Here is a 22,972-nt window from a genome sequence, read left to right as displayed (position 1 = left end):
ATCTGTTCCTAGCACAGCTAAGAATTGCCAACACCGTCACAAACATTTGGCAACACTGTGACAGTGAAATCACTTCCACTTATGGTACTGAATTGACTCGCTAAATTCGCTTGATATTCCCTTTCCATTTGAATGACTCGTGCTATATAATCCTCATGTAAACTAAGACACTGAGACTGAAAATTCAATTTTTTGGCTAAAGAAATTCTGTTCTTCACATAAGTGACAACTTTTATTATCTTTCACGATGTGTTATGAGGCTGAGCGACCAATACCATGATGAGAGTATAGTGCTCGCAGCAGTGTGTCCGTAGCCCCGTGGTAGAGCCCGTGTCTCGTGTCGCAATGGCTCAATGAATCGTCAGTTCTAACCGTGGTTGGAGCCAGCATGTGCGAGCTTTCTTTCTGATTTATTTAATGGAGCTACGAATTTCCAGAAAAAATTCTGTAACGAAATCGGAAGAAAAACCTTTACACTTTAAGTCCTCTTGGTAGCTCGACCCAGTAAGTTGTGTTAATGGTCATAGATCTTGGCTTTCTGACTGTCAAGCTGCTTCACAATACAAGCGTCTCTGAAGAAATTCGAATCGACTGTCAACGATACGAATTTCAATCTTGTTCTTCACATAAGACTCACATGCCAGGGTGATAAGTATGAAGGGAATGAACCTCTTGATTACTGTAGGGCCTCTATGCTAAATTTCTACAGTAGCAGTTGGGAACTCTCTGCAGACATTTACTAACAGTGGCTCTAGCAACTTACTTTTTCTCTGGGTAGCTTCAAATATGAGCAATTTTGTCGCCTTAAATCCAATTGAATATTTTAAATATCACTTCTGAACAGCGTTCACTTCTCCATTAATTAATGTATAGACCCCAAAACAAGCAATATGCCTGAGTAGCTATGTAGAAGGTTCTGAAAGATATTGACACTATGTTTTGCATCCATCTACCAGGGGGAATCAAAAAAAGGAACCAAACACATTACACTGCATTTACTCTCTGTGCCTTGACTAATACATATGAATCCACGAAAAAAATAAATTATTTGATGAATCCCTTGAGAAAGGAAAAAGAACAGGATATGACACTTTAATTATAGCGCACTGGATCACAATGAAATTAAATCTGTGCCACATTGATGTATTGCATACTAGTGTAATAAAATATTCACCAAATAAAAACGGTTTTGTGCCTCCATTGCAATACAGTGTGAAACACAAATCGTAGACAGATTTTATGGGTCACCACTCAACTACATTAAAGCATTTTCCATCGTCGAGAGTGAGGAGTGGAGAAGACGTTGCCGGCAGAAAGCGTGGCAGCGCAGTGCCTCAGCTCCCGCCGGTAGGCAGCAAACGGGTCACAGAGAACTCGAGACGCATGCGGTGTTCAGAGGCGTATGGTCGGCCAAGATATCTCTCGCTAAAATATTGTTGAACCAAACTGTTATTACGAATGTGACAGAAAGCGAAATATTTCGTATATTCGGTTGAAATACACTCATAGCTTCAGCACCGAGAGGAAAGGGGTGATAAAAATTACGTCGACATGTGCTCTTGGTCGCCAGATGTCATAGTAGCTAGTCTTGCGTTTTACCACAAGACTACAGTCACAGTGGAAAATGATGCACTCAGACTGCACTCAAGACTTCCTCCAGGAATTGACGCAGTCTACAATGTAGCCAGATCGAGCATATTGGCGGACATAGAATTCTGATGGTAGCACAATTGTATTGTCCACCTTACGGACATTTTTTTGTTGAAGACTGTATTTGCAACACATATTGCACGCTGAACACCCAGAAAAATTAACAAAACAGAATTATTTTATGAGAGCAACGTTAGGTACAGCGTTCGAAGTATCCATAGTATTGTATACATGAGTGTAATGCCCACTCAAAGACGACAAGGATACACAGTCTAGCTACCGTATCATAAATACGCCTCAGTTTATGGATGAACTCAGACTTAGGTTGATAATCATTTTGAATATTTGGCAGTACTGTACCCATTGGCGTTAAACTCGTTTTCAACCAATTATTCCCACAGCTACAGGAACACTACTTGTGATACCTCTTAGACAAAATACTTATGTAGTGCTACCAGACGAAAAGATCAACCTGACATAAACTGTGGGAAGTTTGTTTTACAAACTTCGTACCTGGATAAAGAGCTTTTCCTATTTGAGATATCTGTGAATGTTGCTGCATAAGACGATTTAAGAAGAAACTAAATTCCTTAAGCTACGACAATGTTTAAAGAAATCGTCTTAACGGCACTAAATCGTGTTGTGTGAATCGTTTACTGGCTGTACTCTGCCGCATTTCGCTGGCTGGAAGGCAAAAAGCTTACTGACAAATTTCACTCAAGGAAAATGGAGACGAAATGTCTCCCACTGGAAGGACATGTTGTTCTATTTAAATGATTAAAAAATCAGCTAAAACGAACAGTGAGTCTGTCAGTATAAGCACATTACTGTTGTCAGTATGATGTTGCAGTGCCCAGGTCCTGTAATTATAAAGGGCCCGTTTAGGTCAGTCATATTGTATACACAAGTGGAAGAGAGAGCACCACTGAATTCCACAATCCGCATGCATTGCATACACACAGAAATTACTGTTACAGTGTACTACTGGAGCCCAATGAGTGAATTGCATATTTTCCGGTGAAAAAGAGCACTGGCAAACAGTCTTCGCTACATTAGGTTACTTAAACTGGTGTCACTCTGAGCTAGAATTTATGGTCAGCGACTAAGTATAAGGTCAATAAGTCGGATGCGGGTTTTGCAACTGTGAAATACTTTCCTACATTATAGAAGTGAATATTAAATCTGAACTAATAATGCAAAAATTTTGTAGCTTACAATGAAACTCTTTCTGCTTATTGCAAAGGAGAACAATTGATTTTGTAAAACATTCTCTGCCATACACAACTTGAAACATGTCACGTCGACCAAATCTTGTGGCAGAACTGACAGCGACGTATAGCGGAAGGCAGTAAGATCCCTCGGCTTCTGGTTTGGCAGTATTCGACAGCCATTTCTAGGCGCGTGTAAATTAAGAAAGGCAGCGCGTTTTTGTTATCAAGTAACGTCTTCATCAAATACTTTAGTTTTAATGTAATCTGCGAGTAATTGCTGATGTTTGATATTAACAAGAAAAGGACTCCGTAGACAGGGAAAGAACCCCTTCTAGGGCAAGTACTTCTATAATGACCAAAAGGCATTAAATAATCTTCAAGCACATGCGTCCCAGCAACGGTATGAAGAAAGTGATAGTAACAATGACGGTAATAATCGAACTATCCGGTAACTTCACACTTCACAGTGGATTTTCTCGAACTAAGAAATTTGCTGAATTAGAGAATATTTCAAAATGGCTTTACATCGAGGCTATGATGCCTAGAAGAGTCGTTACATCCTGCTGACATGAGAAAAGCATAATCTCCACGTCGGAAGATTGCTTCTATTTAACCATTTAATAGACTCGCATTTTTTACACCGTGACTGATTTTGTAAGATAAGCATATCATCCGTTACAACACACGCCTGGGGCTGGGAAATGTGGCCACAATGGTCTGGTGGAACGAACTATCGCAGGTGCAATGCGTGGGTTCAGGCATTTTAAGAGGCACAAATAGATTTACTTTACCTCTGGTAACCTCAAGAGAAAGACGTTATAATCCAGAATCCGCTTGAAACATCACGTTCCTTCATTACCAATTGGGCAGAGACGGTTACCGTTGAGAAATGACATAGGCGGAAGTCATGCTAAACAGAAATACTGTCTCCAGTAAACTTACTTACATTAGAAAACTTTATTTTATTTGATGAAACGATAGCCATTTAAAGGAACAGGGCTCTTATTTTTCTAGTACTTGATTGAACTAGGGATGTGGAAAAATGTGGTGCTGGACTGTGATTCGAATTCGTATCTCATCTTTCGAGGATCTGAATCTCTCGGAACAGTATAATTCAATCATTTCGTTTCTTTTCCCAAGACTGCAATCTTCTTTAGGTCTCTTCCAAAGGTAAGTATGTGGGACCGAATCCTGATCCAGTACAAAAATATTCATAATTTCATTTCAAGCCCTATCACGTGCATACCAGTGTGCTATTGAAAATTAACGCGCATTTTTAATGTATCTTCATGTGTTGCCAACAATCGCAATAGGTGTCGTTATTTCTGGTCAAATACGCACACATCTTACTGTTGGTGAGTAAGCAAGTTTTACTTAAGCTATGTTCCTGGATGATAAAGAAGGACGGTAGGTGTGCGGTTCAATTGTCGCTCAGGCACAAAAATTTGTATCCTTATTTTAGATTCAAACATCTAGCAGCTGGTAAAGAAAACCGATACGTAACATCTGATTTTACTTAGTTAACAATCCGATTGCGTGCTGGGTTCGTATCTCCGTTACAGAACTTCACATCATGCGCTTCATCTTTAAATGCATTAACACTTTGTTCCTTCTGAATGGAGGTATATCACACATCTTTCGTGGTCAGTTAACAGGGGTGAAGGGTCTTTACAATAGTCCCAGTTTATTACGAAACTGTCTTTTTTTTTTCAAGTTTAGATTTGGTTACTGATATTGATGAAAATTTCTGTAATTCGTGCCTCTTCGTGACTAGTCAGCAATATGATTAGATTAGATTAGATTAGATAAATACTTGTTCCATAGATCATGAATACAACATTTCGTAATGAGGTAGAACGTGTCATTTTAATGAAAGATTTCTTTGCATACCATGATTCAGTTTCTTTGCAACAATTTTTTACTCTCTATCTCTCATTCTTTTTATTTTTAACTCTCTCCTTCACTCTCTCTCTCTCTCTCTCTCTCTCTCTCTCTCACACACACACACACACACACACACACACACACACACATACACACACTCAAACACACACGCACACACGCACGCACACGGTCTTTTTTTATTGTTATTTGTTTGTTGTGCTCGACTATCGGCGAGGCACGAAGACGTTCGTCAATGAATTTCTTAGTTTTGAGTACACTTACGAAAGATATATAAAAACAACTATGAGAGTTACTGATTTATGAAGCTTGGTATGCAGTCAGTTCTGAGTATTATTAGTAACTACCCTCCCGTCCCTACACCCAGTTACAGAAATGTGAATCAGACGGATTACGTATTCCAGGCCGTAGCAGCCGCGTCTTTGAGACGTCAGCTATGGTCACTTCCCAGCCCACTGTAGGATCACATCGGTTCGTCTTCTTCCTGCTGGTAATGTATCTGAGATTTGGCAACAAGGCAATGTATATTTGGCAACTCTGTGATCGACGAGTTACTTCCTGGTGTGCACGGAATTAAGCCTCAAAGTTCACTTGATTTTTCCTGTCACTTCCATTGAATAATCTGAGTTATTATTAACGCTTGAGCTGTAACAAAATATTGTAAATTTACGGTTTTCAGCACCGGAAAGTCGTCGCACGTGAAAATCGCATCTAATCTCGTCCTTTAAACAGCGGTTTACGAGTTCTAGCCACTACTGGTCTCGTAAGAGGAGACCTACACGCATGCCTCTTCCCTCGCTCTGTGGAAACGTGCTAAACTGAGAGAACGCGTCTATTATGGTTTACGGTTCCAATCTTGCTGACTGTAACGTTTTTTATCCTTTCTGTGAAAGAGCTACAAGCAGTCAGATCACACATACACATCGATAAGGAAATCGCAAGAAAATACTTTCGGCTCATAGTGCAATGGTGAAAAACTTACAATGCTGCACAACAGGTAACGGCTCTTTCCGTTGCTGACAAACAAATTTTGGGTTTCTAGGAATACATAACTTTATTTATGAAATGCCATATTTGCATATGACACAGCATACCAATCAAACACAGACCCAATCGAAATCTAAGTGATTAGTATTTTACTAATTCGTGCCGACAGAGGCACGCTTGTGTACAGATACTCAGTTTTATTGATATAGACTTTCGTTGTAAGGTTATCGTGGGTAGTTTTATTTCATTTCTTATAATACAGTGCACGATTTTCGTACGGTTTCTTTCAGTGTTGTTGAAACGTTGGTTAACATGAGAGAGAAATTAAACATCAACGATATATACGAATTCTCTGATGTTATCTACAACAGTCTGACAACGCACATGCAGTTTATTGATTACATGCATGTAGAAAACTTGTTCTGACTTAAAGCTGTCAAGCAAGGTTTTATGAAGAATAAAATGCCACTGCCACACGACAGCTAATGTAGAAAATACTTTTCTGACGTATTTTGGTACGATGCGCTCTCCCCATACATAATACAAAAGTTTCGAGATGCATCTGCAGCCTGGCCATCTATTAAACCTGAAAAGAACAAAATGTCGCAGAAGTTAGCCCTTTTTCCACATGCGACTATTTTGGGTTGAGAAGTGAAGGGAATTATGTTCAAAGTTCCATTAGATCGATAACGTCAGCAGACAGCAGTATGGCGTTTTAAAAAATGTTGCAGTGAATGTACCCAAACTCGCGACGTTTTATCAACATTGCGCGACGCTTAGCGTTACGCTACTAGCGGACACAGCTGCAACGCCTCCAGAACTCAACAACAATTCCTCCAGAACTTGTGCATTGCACAGTGCTGTGAGATAATGCATTTGGCCGCATCTAGACTTATGAGAGACAGACAGTTACAGCTTTTCTTTTGCACTGCACGACATTTTTGACAAACAGATAACGCAATAGAGTAGCTCAAGTCGAAAGGAACACTTCCTGTTTAAATTTATGCACCCTACACTGTTCGCAGTTCTGTGTAGGTGTCAGTTTCGTGATTTTATTTCGGTGATTACAAAATAGAGTCGAATGTATGCACTGGGTAGCCGAGGCAGCTAGTTCATGGCGATTCGGTCAACCAAGTAAATGAATGTACTGAACATGCTGCAAACCACTGCAGGGAGTGTGTCTGTCAGAATTCTCATCCAGTGATAGAGAATAAAATTTGGTGGTCTGTTGGATAGACGCTAGGTTCATATGGTTATGGTCTGGGTTCGACTCCAACTTCTGCTAACGATTTTTGATAAGGAGAGACAGAATCTACGCCGAGAGAGAAGGTATAATGGCATTGTGGTCTGACATTCATGTTAAACATGATATTCCTTCTCTACCAAGTAGGCGTTAGGTTGAACCACAATAAAGTCAGGAGTCGCGACACGTAGAAACTCTATCAACAGTAACCTATCTTATACTAGTTATTTATTTCTAGTGACGAAACAAACGCTATGTAGGGGCACAGGACGCTTATCCCATCTTTTATTTGAGCATCTGTATGTCGATAAAATTAGTTCTGATCTGGGAATGCAACTCACACCACCCTTAACGCGGAATTTGATCCCTTCGTGACAATACAGCTCGACTGAAATTTGTTGTTTGTTCAAAACTGCAGATTCTTCAACATCTCCACATATTGCGCGTGACAGGGTTCGAATCCTGGCCCGGCACTAAAGCTTTCATTATTATCAAGCTCTAGCATGAGAACACCTATCTGCTGGTGGGTAATAATTTTGATTTTTAATGTATTTTCATTCGTTGTCAACACTAACGGTATCTGACGTTTTTGAGTCCCAGTGAACAGAACTGTTTGCGAAATCATTGTAAATTCAAGGATGTTATTCCGAGCTGCTGGTGGAAAAAAATTCGGTAGCTGACGTCTCTTTGTGTGCAGTCAACAACGATATGTGTGGGGCTCGATTCCCAGTCAGCACTGAACTCTTCGTCATATTATTACTAGTTCAAACATGCTCACATATCGCTGCTGGTGTAACAAACCCATTTTTAACGTTCGCTTTCTCTAGAATATAACAGCGATAGGTGCCAGGTTGGTGTCCTGGGAAAGAAAAAATTAAATTTACGTCGCGTCATTTCAGTTGAAACATCTAGCTACTGCCGAGAAAATCCGATATGTCACAGTTGATTGTGCTTCGATGACAATCCAATTAGGTTCTGGGTTCGAGTCCCTGTCGACATAAAGCTTTACCTCACGGCATTTCAAGTAAGTTACTTGTGAAGACGCAATATTTAACATCTCTCGTAGTTCGTCAACAAGGACAATAGATGCTGGGTAGGAATTCGCGTCCGTTAACAATGTTTACGTTATGTAATTTAAAGTTGATATTTGCTAACTGATACTGTCTAAAATCGAGGTATATCACTCTCTGTATGTCTAGTCAGGAATGACTGTTAGTTTCCGTCAGTCACGAAGTCTTTGCTTAGTCTGCATGACTTGGGTTTGAATCCATATGCAGAACGAGACGGTTCGTCGTGTCATTTGAAGTTCATACATATTCTCAACTAGCTGCTCTTGAATAACTTAAATTTTTAATGTAATTTTGTGTTAAATAATAAGTACGGTATGTTATTTTGAAGAGGAAATCATGAATACGACGAACATACTACGTGAATTACCTATCTGACGTAATAATGAGAGTGGTAACATTTCATGTATGTGATTTATTGTAATAAACGTGAGCTTACAAGCCTGAAGAACCGTCTTATTTGTGATAAGATGTTCCCTGATATTTGTAGTACCTTGGTATTACTTTACATCTTGAGTTATTGCGATACAGAGCAGTGTTTTCTAGTGGTGACTTGTTGGAACCATTTTCAATAGTCAAACGACTGTACCGAGGGGCGATTAGAGGACCTGCTAGGCAGCTGCGCTATGCGGGTTGCATTCGAATCAGGCGAAATGCAATTCATGTCGTTTGGATACTTTTGTGCACGACTGTACATGACTGCGCACGTGACTGCCCAGTCTTTGGGGCGGGTTCGGTCCTTATAACCATCTCATGGCCAGTTTTTGTATCGCTCTCTTGTTCGGTCTTAGGAAACAAAACGAAGAACACGTTTTGCGGCACCATCTCTGGTAGGCTGCTTGAATTTGAGCGTGCAACACCTGATTGACTGAATTCAGTGCTAATTACCTCAAAAACGGCACAGAGTATCGATTGGTTTTTAACAATTATTTCTCAACACAATCTACCCTGTATATCGTTGACCTATTTCCAAGCTTATATTCGACAGAATTCTCCACTATTTGTGGGTGTGAACAACATCGCTGTTACTGCAATGCAGCGACACACATTTGTTTCCATTCCTCCCCAACACGTCGATCACTGAATGTAACTAAGTTGTCATTTGGACTGTTTGTGCCCTGGTTTTCACTATCTTGTAATCACAGCATACAAGAATATCCCTCCAAAATAACTCACTCACACACGCACACACACACACACACACACACACACACACACACACAACTATGTAAAAAAAAGTCAAACAAACTTTGTAGAACACTTTGCTTCTGTTAACATTATTTAAACAAAACAGTCTAGATTGGAGGAAAATTGTATATATTTTGTTTGGTGATTGGTGTTGGTCTTTTATCAGACCTCAACAGACCATTTGCTATTCTGTAAACAAGAGTATTACGTATTGTAAGTGGTCAAAAAATGAATACAATCGTAGAAGTAAAATAAGATAAAACAAATGGCTGGTATATCCGTGGTAACATCAGGAGCCGGTGGCGCGGAACAACTCGTTTTGGAGGCGCATGGAACACTGCCGGGTACAGATCAGTCGCTTATGGTTCCATAACAAAAGCACCGCCTACCATCTCCTACATAACGTCATCAACACCCAGTCGTAGAGAAACGTTACTGTAACGTGTGAGAGCTGTTTGTAAATGTGTATGAGTGTAAGTTAAAGTCAGAAAAACCATAGACAAAAAACATTAGGAATAGTATGAATTTAGATAAAAGACGTGGATTATAAAATGTTCTCGAATATGTCCAATGACACTGGCTCATTTCAGCCAATTACTTTTTTTTTTCTTTATTGATTTTCAATTCCCCCTGAAGGCGGCGGGCTGGCAGCAGCTTACTACGCTGCTCTACAGCCTTTCAGACTTTTTTTTTAGAGGAAGAAGAAAGAGTCAAGGAATAACAGGCGATAAAATGGTGAATTAAAGTGTAAAATGGCGGAAAAATGCGGAAAGTTAAAACAGAAAGCAAAAGGGGTTGGCAAAGTTGATAAAATACACAGGAATCAGACAAGTAACATAGTAGACACACAATTAAAAAAAACATGGCGACAGTCTGGTTTCTGTTCGCAAGAGATAAAAAATCACACCCAGCGACAGTATGATGGCTGTTCGCTACACTTCCCAAAAGACACAACACGGAACACTCACTGGAAAAACACACCGTAAAACACTGCACGAAAATGGCGGCACAAATATGGCACTCCCGATCCAAAGGCAGATGGGGGGGGGGGGGGGAGGGGACCTGGAGAACGGGGAAAAACAAGGAGGGAGGAAACAGCCAATTACCTGTGTGTAGTCATTAAGTACATCTCTGCCACGCTCACGTTGATACAACCACTTCTAGAGGGCAGCATATACTGAAATGAGCCAGCTTCATTCAGCGAAACGTTCTGTTCTATTTGAGAACAGTTTATGATGAAAATATTTTATGCATACTAATAATATCCCTAATTGTTTTTGGTATGTTTTATCTATGACTTTAACTTATAGTAATACACGTTTACAAATAGATCTCGCAGATTACAGTAAAGGTTCGCTACGATTGGCTATTGGTGACGTTACGCAGGAGGTGGTGGGCTGAGCCTACGCTATAAAAAAACCACGAGCGAGTGAGCTTTACTTAGCAGTGTTCTACACGCCACCAGAGCAGGCTGATCCATGCCACCGGCTCCTGATGACACCAAAGGTATGCAAACCATTTATTTTATGTAATTTTACTTTTACGATTGCATTTATTCCTTGACCACTAGCAATGTGTAAGTCATCCAGACTGAGACTTTCAATCTGCAGCGGAGTGTGCGCTGATATGAAACTTCCTGGCAGATTAAAACTGTGTGCCGGACCGAGACTCGAACTCGGGACCTTTGCCTTTCGTAGGCAAGTGCTCTACCAACTGAGCAACAGAAGCATGACTCACGCCCCCTCCTTACAGCTTTTACTTCTGCCAGCACCTTGTCTCCTACCTGCCAAACCTTACAGAAGCTCTCCTGCGAACCTTGCAGAACTAGCACTCCTGAAAGAAAGGATATTGCGGAGACATGGCTTAGCCACAGCCTGGGGGATGTTTCCAGAATGAGATTTTCACTCTGCAGCGGAGTGTGCGCTGGTACGAAACTTTCTGGTAGATTAAAACTGTGTGCCGGACTGAGACTCGAGTCGTGCTTGGGTAGCTCAGTTGGTAGAGCACTTGCCCGCGAAAGGTAAAGGTCCCGAGTTCGAGTCTCGGTCTGGTACACAGTTTTAATCTGCCAGGAAGTTTTGTAATAGTCATGTTTACACAGTAAAAAATGGTCTGATTATGGTCTAATAAAGGACCGAAACTGGTCACCAATCGAAATACATACAACCTACCTGCGAAGTAGACTTTTTTCTTAAAACAATTCTAAAATATACTTATCGATTGCTATTTTGCTAAGGGCAGTGTTCCAAAAAATACTTTGCTTCTAGTTTGTAGTTTAAGTAAGCCCTGGTGAAAACAACGGTAGTATACAACGCCGTTTCACAATGTAGGTTCAGTCACAATGCTGCCAACAAAAAATGGTTCAAATGGCTCTGAGCACTATGGGACTTAACATCTATGGTCAGCAGTCCCCTAGAACTTAGAACTACTTAAACCTAACTAACCTAAGGACAGCACACAACACCCAGCCATCACGAGGCAGAGAAAATACCTGACCCCGTCGGGAATCGAACCCGGGCACCCGCGCGTGGGAAGCGAGAACGCTACCGCACGACCACGAGATGCGGGCACAATGCTGCCAACTCTTAGCACTTATAATGCAGGGTGATCTTTTCACCATGTACAAACTCTAGGGATTGATCAGTGAGAGCACACGGAACAAAAATATCTTATGAACTTATGTCTGGAAATGCATAGTTTCCATGCTAGAGAACATTATTCAATCATACTCTTTTACAGAGACTGCGGTCTAACAGGTGCTGCACCACGCAGCCACAGTTACAGTTTGTGTTGAGAATGGTTACCATTTGCCACAGCGCATGCGTGTACGCACCGTAGCAAGTTCTGTCTCACACGTTCACATCGGCCAGCCTGCATTCGAACAGTATCAAACGTAGAATGAACACGCTGCTCCAGTGTCTCCACATCTAGAATGGACTCTACATACAAGATAATTCTGAGATGGCCCCATAACCGGAAATCGCACGGGTTGAGATCCGGTGAACGAGCAGGCCATGAAATTGGATCCTCTCGTCCGATCCATCGACCAGCGAAGACACGACTGAGAAGCGTCCGGACGTTAACGGCGAAATGGGCTGAAGCGTCATCATGTAGCAGCCACACAAGCCTTCGAACCATCAATGGCACTTCTTCCAGCAGAGGAGACAAAGTCACCCACAAGAAACGCCTATTGTTCCGGCCTGTTAGGTGACGTGGAAGGCAGAATGGTCCCACACATTCCGCCTGCACCGAAGCTGATAATTCGCTGTCACCATACCACTGGGGTACTGCCTACTATTCCACAGATGACTGTTATGAAAGTTGAAGATGTCACTCCACGTAAAGGTGGCCTCGTTTATGATTATCATGAATGACACAAATCGCGGAATCGTAATTGTGAAGAAATCATTGACAAAATTGCTCCCGATGTGGAAAGTCTGTCGGTAGCAGGCCCTGCACACGGTTTAAGTGATAAGGGTAGTAACAATTGTCTTGGAGAATGTTCCACAGGTCATCTGGCTTACCCTGTACTGGCAGACCAACTGCCTGGTACTGACATGGCGGTCGCCTGCTACAGTGTAAATCACATTTTCCTCCAGTCTGGTGTCTGAAAATTTCGGGTACGTCCTTCGTGATTTCCTGCTTCCTGAAACGACCCTGTCTCAGACAAACGGCGAAACACTGTTGCAATCATTGAATGCTGTGGTTGTTGTCGGCAGGGACCGGTCTCCTGATACAACCTTGTTGCCCGCCGCCCGTTGCCATTTGTCTTTACGTAAGTAAACATCACGTGGGCAAGCTCTCGATTCGAATACGGAACCATTGTGTTCAAATGGCTCTGAGCACTATGCGACTTAACTTCTGAGGTCATCAGTCGCCTATAACTTAGAACTAATTAAACCTAACTAACCTAAGTGTTGTGTCTAGACAAGACAGCCTAGACACAATGAGAGGAAGCCGAAAGGCAGGCGCTTAAACTCACGCAGGCTGGCGTGAGGTCTGAAACAGGATACGTAATGAATGCTATAAAGAAAAGTACGTAGCTTCTGGAATACTTAACTTTAATCCACATTTGTAGAACATCGCTCTTGATGATACATTAATAGAATCTCAATATCTATACTGGTAATGGCGCCTTGCTAGGTCGTAGCAAATGTAGCTGAAGGCTATGCTAACTATCGTTTCGGCAAATGAGAGCGTAATTCTCAGTGAACCATGGCTAGCAACGTCGGCTGTACAACTGGGCTGAGTGCTAGGATCTGTCTCTAGACCTGCCGTGTGGCGGCGCTCGGTCTGCAATTACTGACAGTGGCGACACGCGGGTTTGACGTATACTAGCGGACCGCGGCCGATTTAAAAGCTACCACCTAGCAAGTGTGGTGTCTGGCGGTGACACCACACTAAGGACATCACACACATCCACTCCCGAGGCAGGATTCGAACCTGCGACCGTAGCGGTCGCTCGGTTCCAGACTGTAGCGCCTAGAACCGCGAACCATTGTGTACAACGCAGTATTATATCCCCGTGTGTCTGCAAGATGAGTGAATCGGACACATTACCTATTACTATGGCAGACTAGAGCGTTAGGCATGACGTATGAGGAACAGTAGCATCCTCTAGGTGGAAACAACGTGTGCTGTAACTGTGGCTGCAGGGTACAACGCGTATTAGACCGCAGTCTCTGTAACAATGTATGGTTTTTATCTTAAAGCAAGTAAACAATTGGAAACCTTTTTGACTGATTTTTCAATATATTAATTACTAAAGCAACACTGAATCATAACTATAATTACGGACAGGGGGAAAAGCTTTCAACTCAGGATTCAGAGTCCTACATGAACAGAAAACACATTTGAAAGTCCTTCGAAAACACTGTACTGCCAATTTTAATTACTGAGTGGTCGTTTCATAAGCCGAATTTGGGTCTAGCTGAAGTATTACAGTTCAGAAGCACATTACTCTAGTAGTTGATAGATTTTTCCAGCGTCTGCAGCTTCATGAATAAGTCTTGTCGAATAGTAGTATTGGCATACAGGGTGTAATGGGTACAAGTGCACATGATTTATATGTGGTGCTTTAATACGTGCAGCCGACCGGAGTGGCCGAGCGGTTAAAGGAGCTACAGTCTGGAACCGTACGACCGCTACGGTCGCAGGTTCGAATCCTGCCTCGGGCATGGATGTGTGTGATGTCCTTAGGTTAGTTAGGTTTAAGTAGTTCTAAGTTCTAGGGGACTTATGACCACAGCAGTTGAGTCCCGTAGTGCTCAGAGCCATTTGAACCATTTTTAATACGTGCATACCTCATTTTGTTGGCTGTTTTTTCTCTGCGTCGAACAGTCTTCCCACAAACACGTCACAAACTTTACGGACTAATTGTTTTATTTTCAAGTGTCCACACTTCGACACCTGACCTGATGCCTAGGAGAAAATAAGTATTAATGGCTTGCCCTTGCCACACATACTTTGAAATAGCAACAAAGGCAACCGCTTGGGGTAGCCGCACGGTCTCAGGCGCCTTGCCACGCTTCGCGCAGCTGCCCCCGCCGCCTCCCCCCCCCCCTTTCCCCATCGGAGGTTCGAGTCCTTCCTCGGGCATGGGTGTGTGTGTTGTCGTTAGCGTAAGTTAGTTTACGTTAGATTAAGTAGTGTGTAGGCCCAGGGAGCGATGACCTCAGCAGTTTGGTCTCATAGGAGCTTATCACAAATTTCCAAGTAACAAAGGTAGAAACATCGTATTCCTAGTAGCTGTAATTACCAGCCTGCAAATGAAGTAAATACTGATGTAATGTTATTCAGTACACTGTCCTAGTCACCAACAGAAATATCTGCACTTACACCCATTACCCCATATTTTTCACTAACAGCCTCTTAAATACTGATCATTCAGCAAAATATATGCAGGAGACACAGTCATCCACATCAATTAGCCAGCCAAGCTCGTCTCCTTCTCGCACTTCCTTTGTCTGAAATGCAACAAACAGTTATTACCAAGGAAGTTACTATGCCTTAACGACCACGCACTAAAGTATGTGTTGTTTACGAAGGATTTCAAAAAAATGGTTCAAATGGCTCTGAGCACTATGGGACTTAACATCTGAGGTCATCAGTCCCCTAGAACTTAGAACTACTTAAACCTAACTATCCTAAGGATATCACACACATCCATGCCCGGGGCAGGATTCGAGCTTGCGACCGTAGCAGTCGCGCGGTTCCAGACTGTAGCGCCTAGAACCGCTCGGCCACACCGGCCGGCGAAGGATTTCTACAGCAACACTTGCACTGCATTACTGTTACAAATGATTTGTAATGTGTATAGACATTACACAAAATGTAAAACTTCACTATTTACAGAACTTAAAATTGCGTAATTCAGATACTTACCACAGCCAACAGATATCACCATGTAGTAGTCATCTCGCATTTACAGGAAGGTACCATAGCAAACCAGTGGTCAGCATGTCTGGCTGCCGTGCAGAGGACATGGATTCGCTTCCCGGTAATGCCAATGATTTTTCTTCAGTTGGAAAACTGAAACGGGGAGCACTCAGCCTCGAGATGATAATTCAGGAGCTTTTTGAATTAGAAGTAGCGGATCCAAAGTCAAGAAAGCCGACAACGTTCGGGAGAACGATTTCCTGTTCGCACGCCCCTCCATGCCGCATCCGACAACGCCATTGGCAGAGGATGATACGGCGGCCGGTGGTCCAGACTGACCGAACAGGACCAGAATGCGCTGCTTTGCTTGCTTGCTGCTAGAGTTATAAAACTACTGTAGGCTACCGCATACTATCGTAAGTAAGCGTAGATTACCGGTACGGTAGTTTTTCTAGTAGCTTCGGTCAGTTAAGATGGTAACCGCGTTAGCTGCACGTTAGACGTTTTGCATACATATTGGGTATTACCTCATTTCGATCGCTTTTGTGCGTATGACATCAGGTCTTACTAGATTCCCCTAGAAACCAGAAGCGATGAACGTCTAGAAACTGGCTGTGGATATGTAACTCGCCACATAACCTACGAAACATTTTTATTCTACATAGTTATCTTCCTGTCTGTTACTTAATAATAAGTAGCATTCATCGCAAAATTGAAACTGACATTGTTTAATTCAGGTTTTATTCAAAGTGTGTAGATTTATAATGTGGAACTGCGGGATGTTGCAGTAAAAATAAAAAAAAATACAGGTTTCTCATATAGCGATAGAAAACTCAATTTCCTCAAAAAATGGCAAAATTTTAAAGAATGAAAAGCTAGGAACATATCAAACATCGCTTCAATACTTCGTCGAACTTATATAAAACATGTTTCAGCTACTGCTAAACAACTTTCGCACTTATTAGTTATGACATGAAACCCTTGCCTTTGATTACGATGCAGGATGTTCTACTGAGTACAGTATAACAACAATAATTATATAGATTTATTGTGTTTGTGCATGTAAACTGTACTTGCATCAAAAGTAATTGTTTTGGTTACATAAAAGCGCAGAAGGTGCACGAGCTGCTAATTTTTTAACTTATGAAATTCAGTTTATATTTTGCGAGGATATAAGATACGCAATGGACTAACACTGAACGGTATGGTGCTCTGAATACGTGGAAGCAAACAAAAAACAGTTCCTCTCTCACACATTCATTTATGATAATGATTGAAGCAGAATAACATGGTTTTTTCCTCGGTGGGAGGACTGAAACGAGGTGCATTCAGCCTTGTGATGCTAATTCAGGAGGTTTCTTCAATGAGAAGTAGCGGATCCAAGGTTAAGAAAGCCCACAACGGCCGGGGGAGCGACGTGCCGACCCCACACCCCTCCATGCCTCATCGGCAGATAAAGAAGAGACTTAAATATCTCACGGAAAAATATAACATTCATTTATATTGCTTTCTGTGCAATACTACCGGCAATCCTAACATTTACTACTACCAAACCGTAGCTCTGGCAGGGCGCAACTCTGCTTGCTGCTATAGCGAGCAGTTTAAATTAGTTAGGCGGCCAACACATGAAACTCGCATTTACGCACGCTCAGCCTTAATGTTGTGAGATCAAGTAATGTTAGTTTTCCAACTAGTATGTGGTGCGATGCACGTCACCATAAATTGGACGGATAGGGGTGTGTGAAGTGGCGCACGAGGAGCTGCAGTTGTGCTGAGAGCCTTCCCCGTGTTGACTGCGAGAACAGCGGGAGCAGCACTACACGGATGCATTGTCCCTTTGTGCTTCGCTCATTACTGGCGCTCCCCCCTTCGCGAGTATCAGCGCGGCTCTTGTGGGTCTTGGGATGAGCCCGTCCGTTATAGCGCCGTCGGCTCTAACAGTCTTTTTTATGGAGTGCAAATGACAGCAGCGCTATAGAGCAAACAGCGTAACAGTGACATTATTCGGCGATAGCATTTGTTCCCTCGTGTGATGAGACAGGTCTATTGCAAATTATACAACGTAGCCGAAAGAAGGCTAGGCTGAGAACTTGCATACTGATAGGGGTTCTCTTGTGCGCAGTGAAGCATGCTCTGTGAGTTCACATATCTACGTAGTCATAACATAGGCACACATGATGGTTGATCCCAAAGCTTTAACTTGACAACAACATAAAATTTGCGCGGACAAATGCTGCAGATCCTGTTTTTATGATGTAATGACACAACGAACTTCAAATTTCACTTGTACAACTGACTGGGTCGTTGCTACGTTGACCGACTTTTCTGCAAGATACCTTGAGCCTGAACTTGGCAAAAGGCTCCCGGCGTTTGGGTTCGCTTCGGACAGCTTCCTTGAGGTATAAATCCTGTTAAAATTACGTAAGAACAAGTTTATCAATTGAAGACATGAAGTCTGAAAATGAGTCGTGATCATATTTTCGGCACCTTGTTTTACAGATCCGTCTTGATCGCACAAACTTCTACACTTCACTATTACCGGTTTCAGCTACTGCCGTCTTCAGATACGTTACAAACAAAAACGGTATGTAACCAACTAAGTTCAGTTTGCTTACGCTAAATCTGTAACAAAATTAGAATTATATTAACACCTTCAGCTGCTTACGGGCATTGATATATATCAACGGGGAGAGGTGATAATGGGTGCCCCGACCGGGGCTCGAACCTGAAATCTCCTGCTTACTTGGCAGACGCTCTACCCATATCTTTTTGTTTTTCTTTTTTTTTTCTGAATTTTGTGCGTTGTAGATCGTTATGTTTGTCGTTGCGGATATCACATGACGCTCGTTTTGCCATGTGAATTAATTTTAATTATTGACTTCGCCGCAGTGGTTAGACACTGGACTCGCATTCGGGAGGACGACGGTTCAATCCCGCGTCCGGCCATCCTGATTTAGGTTTTCCGTGATTTCCCTAAATCGCTCCAGGCAAATGCCGGGATGGTTCCTTTCCAAGGGCACGGCCGACTTCCTTCCCCGGCCTTCCCTAACCCGATGAGACCGATGACCTCGCTGTCTGGTCTCCTTCCACAAAATGCAATGACTTCGCATACCCCATTTTAACCATTACATTTGCGATATTGGTTAATCATGTACCCTAGCTATAGTGCACTCTGCTGGCCTCAGTTTCTTTATATAAATACCAGACATATTCTGATCATCACTAGCACTTACTATATACCTACATGTTTAGTGTCACGCTGATACTACATCAGAATACTTTACGGTATGTATGGCTGGCATACACAGCTGTTAATCTTGTAAACACCTTTTATCTTTCTTATGTAGCACCAGAACTTTTATAGATTTAGTGTAAGCAAACTGAACTTAGTTGATTACACATTGTTTTTGTGTGTAACAGATCTGAAGATGGCAGTAGCCGAAACCGGTAGTAGTGAAGTGTAAAAGTATGTGTGATCAAGACGGACCTGTAAAATAAAGTGTGAGAACAAATACCGAGAACAGTTTTAGGGGCTGTTTTATTTTCGCCATTAGGTATTTCAATATGCAGGAATAGGATCAAATAACGTGAAAATCATGGTATAAACTTCACACATATATTGTTTTGTTACTTGTAATACACTGGAGTTTTCTTTTGCTTTCATCTTCCAAAACAACATCAGAAGAAGTAATTTCGTCCATAACGAACTACGGGACATAAAGACCCCACTAAGGAAGGATTTTCAGCAACCAGTTAATTTTTAGGTTTCTAATTTATGATTGGTTTCGGGCGTTCTGACATTAGTCTACGAACAGTGCACATTTAGGTTGACTGCACAAATCACGAGAGAACTTTGACATTTTCTCCGAATTCTAGAATGCTTTTATTTCTTCCTATCTATACGGCTACGGAAATCTCAGCGGAATGCCTTGCATACACAGTTTGTAGGTTTTTTCCTCGCGAATCAACAACACAGCATGTACTATCGAAAAACAACCGGAAGCAAAAATCGGTTTTTACATTATCGACACACGCAATAATTACATATATTTCAAGTTCGTTTTTAGGCAGTATTATGTGAACGTAATTCAATAATTCTGTGGAATTACCTAGCTTTAGAACATAAATGTACAATAAACATAAAATTTCTCCACGTCTCTCGAAGAAGTGGGACCAGTTTTTTTTCCGATCAATGGTATGAAGATACATTGACAAGCACTTAGGATAAATATTCATCCATACCCAGAAGGATTCTCTCTATTACTTTCAATTCCAGGTCTGGTGGTTACTATTATAACCAACAGCTTTAGGCAACTAGATCCATCGTGAAGCATCGGTTTTCGCTCTGATGACGTTGGTGACGCGTCGTGTCATGGAATCCACGAAACACCAAAAACATTGAACAATTATAATATTTTTATGACGGCCCAGCCTCCGCCATCAAGTGGAGGCCTATTTCAGATCATATGTACACTGTGAGATCAAAAGTACCCGGGCACCCCCAAAAGCATCCTTTTTTGATATTAGGTGCATTGTGCTGCCACCTACTGCCAGATACTCCATATCAGCGACCTCAGTAGTTATTAGACATCGTTAGGGAGAAGAATGGGGCTCTCCGCGGAACTCACGGGCTTCGAACGTGATCAGTTGATTGGGTGTCACTTGTGTCATACGTCTGTAGTCTACGCGAGATTTCCACACTCCTAAACATCCCTAGGTTCACTGTATCCGATGTGACAGTGAAGTGGAAACGTTAAGGGACACGTACAGCACAAAAGCGACAGGCCGACCTCGTCTGTTGACTGACAGAGACCGCCGACAGTTGAAGAGGGTCGTAATGTGTAATAGGCAGACATCTATCCAGACCATCACACAGGAATTCCAAACTGCATCTGTATCCACTGCAAGTACTATGACAGTTAGGTGGGAGGTGAGAAAACTTGAATTTTATGGTCGAGCGGCTGCGTTGTGCGGCGTGACGAATCGCGGTACACAATGTGGCGATCCGATGGTAGGGTGTGGATATGGCGAATGCCCGGTGAACATCTGCCAGCGTGTGTAGTGCCAACAGTAAAATTCGGAGGCGGCGGTGTTATGGTGTGGTCGTGTTTTTAAAGGAGCGGGCTTGCACCCCTTGTTGCTTTGCGTGGCACTAACACACCATAGGCCTATATTAATGTTTTAAGCACCTTCTTGTGCTTTCCACTGTTGAAGAGCAATTCAGAAATGGTGATTACATCTTTCAACACGATCGAGTACCTGTTCATAATGCAGGGCCTGTGGCGGAGTGCTTACACGACAATAATATCCCTGTAATGGACTGGCCTGCACAGAGTCCTGACCTGACTCATATAGAACACCTTTGGGATGTTTTGGAACGCCGACTTCGTGCCAGGCCTCACCGACCGACATCGATACCTCTCCTCAGTGCAGCACTCCATGAAGAATGGGCTACCATTCCTCAAGAAATCTTCCAGCACCTGACTGAACGTATGCCTGCGAGAGTGGAAGCTGTCATCAAGGTTAAGGGTGGGCCAACACCATACTGAATTCCAGCATTAAAGATAGAGGGCGCCACGAACTTGTAAGTCATTTTCAGCCAGGTGTCCGGATACTTTTGATCACATAGTGTGTATGTTACTCGGGAATTTTGACGGCTATACTGTACTCTGAGGCGACAAAAGTCATGGGATAGTGATATGCACATATACAGATGGATGTAGTATCGCTTACACAAGGTATAAAATGGCAATGTATTGGCGTAGCTGTTATTTGTACTCAGATGATTCGTGTCAAAAATTTCCGATTTGCTTAAGGCCGCACGACGGGAATTAACGGACTCTAAACACGAAATCATAGTTGGAGCTAGAGGCATGGGACATTCTGTTTCGGAAATCGTTAGAGAATTCAATATTTCGCGATCCACAATGTCAACTGTGTGATTAGAATACCAAATTTCAGGCATTACCTCTCACCACAGACAATGAAGTGGCCGCGGCCTTCACTTAACGACCGAGAGCAGCGGCTTTTGCGTAGAGTTGTCATATCTAACGTATAAGCAACACTGTCTGAAATAACCGCAATAATCAATGTGGGATGTAAGCTGAACCTATACCTTAGGACAATGAGTAGTAAGTCGACACGTTGGGTGCAGTCGGGGATAATTTACTGAGCAAACCCAGCCCACCCACAAAAAGAGGATATAAAAAAATAAGATATAAAAAATTAAATCAATAAAAAAATTAATCAAAATCACACAATGAACTTTAGATAATGAAAGTCGTTATGATTATTTTTAATTCTCTTCTTACCTATATACTTTAGTTTAATATCACCATCTTTAAAAAACGTAATGTCCCAGTTAGTTATCATTTTCTTAAACTTTTCAGGCAAAAGAATTTTAAATTTATGATATAAATTTTCTCCACATATCTAGTTTTTTAACGTTCACAACCTGTAAAGTAATACCATTTATTTACCTCTAACTCACTAATATTTTTAAACAAATTAGAGTTGCTTGCGTTTTTTGATTCTCCAGTAGAGTATCCATTTATATAGAATAAAATTTTAATTATCTGTTAAATGTTTTAATCTTGTAAATATGACTAGTGTATAGGATAAATTTAAATTCGACGTTTTCTCAATACAAATAATAAACTGTGAGGAAGACCAGTTGAATGTAATGTCTGCAACGAATACTTTAAACCATCTTCAATTATAGAACATTTGAGAAGTCAGAACTATGAAGTAAAAATAAGTGATACAGAAATGTGTGAGGAAATAGAAAACTCAGATTCTCTCTTTTTTATTACTGTAAAAGTAATGGCAAATCATAATTTACCTATAAATAGTTTACCAAAAATTACAAAATTACATTAAGGCCTATTCGTCATTTTTAAAAGTTTTTCACTCTATAACCAAAACATCTGTGAGCATACATGTTGTTATATGGCTTATTACAGCTATCACAGAAATATAATGATCCTAGGAAATCTGTCATACTGTTAATTGCATCAAAATAGTTGTGATCTTTGTCCAGGCATTGAAATTCTCAGCACATACAACATTTATTTGAATATCCAACAATTGTTCAACATTTTTAATGTCATCTAGAGAAATCCTTCTTCATTGTATTCACCCAGCTGATTACATAATATGTCACTTAGCTCTTTTTGTAGATTGTATTTCTCTCCTACTCTGGTTTTCTTAATCTCATTTGTAGTTAGTTCTATGCTTAAAATTTTATTTGTATAGTATGTTAATGCCACAATTACTGCTTTAGGACAACCCAAATTGTCATTGTTATTAATTCTTGTGATTCATCTTTTAGTCTTTTTTCTTATTCC

The sequence above is a fragment of the Schistocerca cancellata genome, chromosome 4 (genome assembly GCF_023864275.1).
Source record: "Schistocerca cancellata isolate TAMUIC-IGC-003103 chromosome 4, iqSchCanc2.1, whole genome shotgun sequence".
In the NCBI taxonomy this organism is placed as follows: Eukaryota; Metazoa; Arthropoda; class Insecta; order Orthoptera; family Acrididae; genus Schistocerca; species Schistocerca cancellata.
This window is presented reverse-complemented; position numbering follows the sequence as displayed.